The sequence below is a fragment of the Xiphophorus hellerii genome, chromosome 6, assembly GCF_003331165.1.
Source record: "Xiphophorus hellerii strain 12219 chromosome 6, Xiphophorus_hellerii-4.1, whole genome shotgun sequence".
NCBI classification, from domain to species: Eukaryota; Metazoa; Chordata; class Actinopteri; order Cyprinodontiformes; family Poeciliidae; genus Xiphophorus; species Xiphophorus hellerii.
The window spans coordinates 21,470,814-21,478,092 of NC_045677.1; the positions used below are offsets into that span (position 1 = coordinate 21,470,814).

The following is a 7,279-nucleotide window of genomic DNA, read 5'->3' on the forward strand; positions in this document are numbered from 1 at the left end:
TGACCAATCAGCGTTGCAAGTACAAATACTCCGACAATATTGACAGTATGTATCATAGCAAACATGCTGCAGTCAGAGAGAGTTTGAGGAAAATAATAGATAATCACAGTCCAAGTTGTCAGTGGGGAATAAGCAATCCCGACAGTCGTTAGCCAGAACGTCTAGAGGACGGAAAGCAATTTATTACATTTCCAAAACCAAAAATCAGTCTGGAATAACACAAGAAATGGATCATGGTACTTCAGCCCACCTCACGTCCAGTTGAATGAAACTGATGGACGGGAACTACCACGTTAGTCAGGTACGAAGGTAACCGGTAGTAAACATCCCATTTTTTGTCATAATGACACTTACTTAATATCAAGTCAAGCCCTGTAGCAGTTAGTTAGGCAAATAACTATTCACTTTTTTTTATAGTGAACAAAAAAAACTATACTTAGGTATCCCCTTTGTCATGAATGCTGTTTTAACCTAATATATTAGTATTGGGGCTGCAGTTGGTAGCACTGTTGCCTTGCAGCAAGAAGGTCCTGGGTTCGATTCCCAGGCCCGGCCCTGGAAGTAATCTGGCTGATGGTTTAAGGGCTTAAGGACTCCGTGCCATCGGCTCAAAGTTCCGTGCTAACGGTTGACGGCTAAGCATCAAATAGACACAACTCAGTTAAATTAAAATAGCAGTGCTAAACATCTAATCATTTCCAGATCAATAAGTGAAGGTAGTTATGCTGAACTTTATGCATACGATTCCAACGGCAGCATTAATGGCAGCATTAAAACTTAAACTGCAGTAACTGCTGTACTGACATTTAAACACCGTTTCATGCTACTGTTTATTTCTAAGTATTTTCCTGAAGGCAGATTTCCACAAGTCGGTTTTATTTGTAGCTACTGGAGCTATACCACCAACAGATTATGAGCCGTATTTGTCAGTATTTGTCCAGTGTGCTTCTCTACTGGGAAACAGTTTACCGGCTGTTGACGATGGAAAATAAACTAAAATAATAATAATTTTAAAAAAGAGAACAAATGTCATCTTTGCTGATTAATCCCACTTCCTGCAAACAGCGGTCAAGATCCTCAATGGGGTCACGTCGGTGGCTTTGTGGAGGTGGAGGAACATCATTAATCACCGATGGGGCACTTACTGCGTGACGTGGGCCTGCATGGCCACTAGATGGCGTCGGCTTACTTGTACAGTAGGTGCTGGTGTAATAGATGTGTCTTCTCTGCGCTTGGACTGTGAGTGAGGCTTTGAGGCCTGTCCAGGAGATTGCTATCTGTAATCTCTCTCTCTGCGTAGTTGGTCACTTTCCTCTCTCATGCTTTGAAGATATCTGACATTTTAGGGCTTTTTACACAGCTTTACTAATAACTGTAGTTTGTACTCAAATAAGTTTTGCTACTTTAAAACTGAAGGACAATTGATCGGTTTAAGACTTTGGATTTAAAACACACTTAAAATGGTTCAGCTTTTGTTAACATGAAATACGTTTCCGCAGAATAATTAGACAAAAGGTGGAGTAAATAATACAAAATAATTTTAAAAACATAAGACTTACAGGGTTAAATCTCTTGTTATAGTAATTTACTATTCTGAGATGGTTCACTGAATGATTTTAGCAGCAAGTTCTTATTTCTTTGAATAAATTGTTGCTAAATTGATGAAAAACATCACTGCTAATGGAAAACTCAATTGCAGTGGAAATTTTTAATTTTTTAATATAGAAATGCTGAAGGAATTTGGGTATATATTTGAAATCTTAATGTTCTGAAATAATCTTGATCAGTCATCCTAAAGTAGAAAAGTTCAAGTAAGCTTAAAGTGATACCATTTAAAAAAATAATAATTTATTCTTCATAAAAAATAAGAAACAGAAAAACATAACATATTCATATTTATACATTTTTGTGGTTACCTCTTCCAATAGAGTCATATATTATGATTTATGTGTCTATTTACATATTACATATTATTTACATATTACAGTGTTATTTGTAGATCTCAGAACATTCACTCACGAGTGAACACTGAAAGGGCAACAAGATTGGTGAAAGTGAAAATTAAATCTGCGCACCAGAGACGCTGGTTGATGAGACGTCAGTGACAACCGCAGCTTCCAGCCACCATGTCATTGTACTGCTTCAACACAACATTCTCATCATCATCAAAGTACAGCAGGTTGATGGAAAACAGCTTGTCGGGCACGCAGCACGGCGTCTCGACTGCCTCGGATCAGCTTCAGGGCATTGATGATGGACTGGACGGTGGCGTGGTTGGTCGGACTCATGTTCTGACCCAGGGGGAAGGAGCAGGACCCTTTGCAGTGATAAGCATTGTAGCCACGGGGAGACACGATCCAGCCCGACCAGCCGATCTCCTCGAAGTCTACATACAGAGGCAGGCGCTGGCAGGGACTTGGACAGGACTTCCTCTTTGCTGTAGTCTAGGGAGCGAGCAGTGCGGGAGGATTCGACTAACACTGGGGTTTGGGAGAGGAAGGAGGTGGCGATGGCCTCGTGGGGATCTGGAAGAGAAATAAATGGTTGCTTAGATTAGTAAACAGGATCAGATATTTGTAAAATAGTGACAGTAAACCTTTCCGAGAACCAAATACAATTTAAAAAGGAATTTCGGAAAGTATGCTAGCTATTCCAGTGTCCAAGAAACCAACCATCACATGTCTTAATGACTTTCGACCCGTTGCAATTAACATCTATCATCATGAAGTGCTTTGAGAGAGTGGTTAAGGGTCATATAATCTCTGTACTGCCTCCATCATTTGACCCTTTCCAATTTGCATACAAATCTAACCGCGCGACTGAGGATGCCATCTCCACTGCTCTTCATCTGAGCCTGGTACACCTGGAGAAAAGAAACACACACGTACAGATGCTATTTTTGGACTTCAGCTCAGCATTCAATAGGATCATCCCCCAGGACTTGATATACAAACTCCCTGGGCTTCAATACACCACTGTGCAACTGGCTGCTGGACTTCCTCACTGACAGAACTCAGTCAGTCCGTGTGGGTAATAACACCTACAATGCCATTTCTTCAAACACTGGCTTCCCACAGGGCTGTGTCCTGAGCCCCCTGCTGTTTACCCTGATGACCCACGACTGTCGTCCCAAGTTTAACACCAACCACATCATGAAATATGCAGATAACACAACAATTATGGGACTCATTCAGGACAACAATGAAGTGAACTACAGAAAAGAGGTACAACATCTTGCGGACTGGTTCAGAATAAACAACCTGCACCTGAACAAGACAAGACAAAAGTGCGACTTCAGGAGGTCTCGATCCACACACCACTCCTCATCAACGACAAAGCAGTGGAGATGGTCAGCAGCACTAAGTTCCTGGGGGTTCACATTACCAACAACCTCAACTGGACAACTCACATCACTTCACTGATGAAAAAGGCATAGCAGCGCCTGCACTTTCTGAGACAAATGAGAAGAGCTTCGTTCCCCCGTCCCATCCTCTCCACCTTCTACAGAGGAACCATTGAGAGCCTGCTGACCAGCAGCATCTCCATCTGGTCTGGAAGCTGCAACTTGTCAGACTGGAAGTCTCTGCAAAGAGTGGTGAAGACAGCGGCTGAGGATCATTGAGGGCTACACTCCCCCCTATTCGACGCTGCTTAGCTAGAGCAAACCAGATCCTCTCTGATTCCACCCATCCTCTCCATGGTCTGTTCATCCTCTTGCCGTCTGGGAGGAGAGTCCATAGCATCTGCTGCAGAACAGCCAGACTCAGACATAGTTGTCTCCCACTGGCCATCAGATTGCTCAACAATCCCATCATGAAGACTGTCTGAGACTGTTTGAAAATAGTAATTATTATTTGTATATTATTTAATTATAGGCACACTTTGCTCTTGTGTGTGCTCCGGTGGCCAAGCGAGGACATTTCATTGCCAATTTTACTTATGTTTCTTTGTGCAATGACAATAAAAATAAGTCTAAGTCTAAGATTAGTCTAATGTTAGCTACTTATATTTAATGTTCAATAGTGGTTAAATTCTAATATTTACTATGTTTTTGGTAATAAATCATACTGAAACACAAGAATTTAATTGAATATGTAAGTTCAGTCAATTGGTAGCTAATATTCTCAGGTTGTATGAATGAATGTCTCAACTTCGTAGAAGTTTTAAAACTGTTGACTGGTGGTCAAAATTAAGTGTGTATCCAGCGTTTGCTAGCATTGACAGGGCTAAAGCTAAAGTTAAACCTATCAGTTAGTTTAAGTTCTAGCTGGAGATGGGCACCAGCACCCCTCCTGACCCCACTAGAGACAAGGGTGTTAGAAAATGGATGGATAGATGGATGGATGGATAGTTCAAGTTCTTAAACTTGAGTCAGTCATTACTAATGAGTGACATATTTAAACTGTGGCTTTTGGGGAAACAGTTTATATATCAACATCCCATAATATTTTAAAAGCTTAACCTTTCACTTTAGCAAGTTTAGCAACAGGGCTAAATGTAAGCTTGTCATCTAGCTAATCTTCCTAAGCTAGCGGCTTCATTACTAATTAGCAGCATATTTACATTGTGGTTTTCAGGGAAATAGATTACATATGAGCCTCTTGGAATAGATTTACAATGTTTAAGCTTTAGCTAGCTTAGCAACAAAGCTAATGCTAAAGTTGAACCTACAAGTTAGCTTATTCTGAGGCAGTCAATACTAATAAAAACCATAAGTAAACTGTGGTCTTCAGGGAAACAGTTTACATGTCAACATATTAGAATGGATTTAAAAAGTTTAAACTTTAGCTTAAACTTGTTGCTAGTTCTGTGCTTAGTAACACAGAACTAATGCTAAAGTTGAACCTACAAAATAGCTAATTCCAAGGCAGCCGATACTAATGAAAAGTACATGTAAACTGTGGTTTTCAGGCAAACAGTTCATAAGTCAGTGTCTTAGAATTAAAAAACGTTAACCTTTAGCTATTTTAGCAAGACAGCTGATGCTAATCTCAAACTTGCTAGGAACCTTGTGTCGTTTCCTGCTGTTTATTTTTCAGCAGGAAAAATAAACTATTCTATAGTCAACAGAATTGTTAGAATCTAGCTTTATTTGAGTAAGTAAAACCATAATTTTGAGTAGAAATGGCAAATTTTTCATAGTAGGAATATTTAAAACATTTTTTTTATATTCAAACTAACAAATTTTAGTGTCCTAACTGCCTAACAAGCAAATTATTTTCAGAGATTTTGATTAAAATACCACCAAATAAAATGTTTTCAAATTGCTACTTCAGTTTTCTCAATGAAAATCTAAGTTTGTTTCATCAGTTTAGGCCACCACTAAACATCCATGATTATATTTCACTGTCACTGGGTGTATTCTGATTTGATAAATGACATTAAAACTGAGGTAAATCTCACTTGTGCTCCCGAGTGCCGCAGAGCGGCGGCCGTCATCGGTGAAAAGCACGAGCATGGGCTGTTTGCTCTGGTGGTGGTGGCGCCCTGAAGCAAAGTGGATCAGTTTCAAGTCCGTCTGGCTTCCTTCCAGTGTCCTAACCACCACATGGAGCCCCAGGTTGCTGCCTTCATCTGCCATCCAGGAGCGGACCTTCAGGACATCACGGTTACAACACGGTTTTATACAACGTCCAGCTTTGCTGGGACTCGGATTATTTAGGCATTGGGAAATACTTACAGCTTGTGTGACCGTGAACACTTCCCAACCAGCTGAGTGGACCGGGATGAGTCGAGAAGACAGCAACTTCTTTGTCTGCGTGCTGTTAGTTTTTCTGATATCCAACAGCTGATAAACACTGACCTGAGTAATACAGAATTAAAGTAGCCACCATTAGAAATTAACTGAGGAGAGACATGTACTTCGGGCCACCACACCACTAGGGGCAACCAAGAGCACCAAGCTAGCATGATAAAAAAAATATTTATATTTAAAATGATTATAATAATAATAAATTCTATTTCCATATTATTTACAGAGATATTACAAAATAATCTCTTCCTGATGATGGCTGCTGTCACGTTTACGGAAATATAAGACATCAAACTTGTTATCTTGTTTACTGTAAACTTAGTATTTATCAGCTGATAGTTAAAGTAATATGGCACATTTAAAGACCACTCTGCATTTTCTTCTAAATAAAAAACAGACTTGTTGCGTATTATGATTTCTATTTTTATTACACTAGTTTAATTAAGATAGTTCATGTTTAGTTTTAGGTTAAAAATATCACAATGTTTTTTAGATTTTAATTTTAAAAATTATATATTTTTTTGACCAGTAAGTACTACTGAGCTGACAACTGTGGCCCACGTGACAAAACGTTTGGACACTCCTGCCCTAGTCAAAGTCCAGACATAGATCCAATTGAAAATCTGTGCCAGAAATTGAAAATTGATCTTTACAGATGCTTCTTTACAAGGAAAAGTAAGTCTAGTGTAGATGGCATCATTCAGCGTTGGGTCAACTCTGCATGCAGTTATTATTTAAAAGGCTGAACATACCTGGCAGAAGTGATGTCTGCTGAATGTGAGGGATCCCTGAGGACGCAGCTTGAAAAGATGCAGCTCTGCTGTGAGGACCTTCTCACTCCTTGCCACTGTTGACAAATTGAACTTGAACTCCACCTGTTCACTGCGCACTTCAATTCAAAACATAAATCACTATTAGAGACAACACCTTCTGTTTAATCGCCCCTGGTCTGCACATATAATTTAAAAACATCTTACATTTGTCAAAGAAGCTGCGCACAGTGTTACCCTCCAGCAGGTAGGGATCCTTGGTCACGCCGTCCACGTCAGCCACGGTGTTGTACAGATCGAGCATGTACTGCGGAGGCTGTTTGTGAACGTGGACAGCAGGAGGGTCCTCCATCCCAAAAACCTCCAGAAGCCTCTTGATGGCGGCAGAGCGGACCTCCTCTGACTCGCCCTCGGAGGGGAAATGACTCCCCCGGCCCATGAGCGCAGGCCACGCTGCGGTGACGCACAGCAGAGCGGCAAAACTGAGCGCAAACACGAACATCGTGGGAACCTGAGTAGATTTCGCAACTTGGAGCTGGAGTGACTCTGAAAACTCCGAGGCTTTTATATCAAACGACCCAGTTCCCCTCTGCCTCGGCAAACAGCAGTAAAGATGTTATTTGGCCGCAAATGTAAATCACCAATCAGCGAATGTAAAGGGAGACTAATGGCGGTGCTAGCAAAGTGCGAACCCCGATTGGAGATTTTATTCAAGCCCACTGCCTTCGCGTCTGGCGATGAAAGCCCACATAAACCA

General features: G+C 40.8%; 1 pseudogene; it reads right to left on the reverse strand.

The window, feature by feature from the left end:
- Positions 1-1,969: 1,969 nt before the first annotated feature.
- On the reverse strand, positions 1,970-7,024 carry LOC116722268 (bone morphogenetic protein 2-like; annotated as a pseudogene).
- Positions 7,025-7,279: the final 255 nt, after the last annotated feature.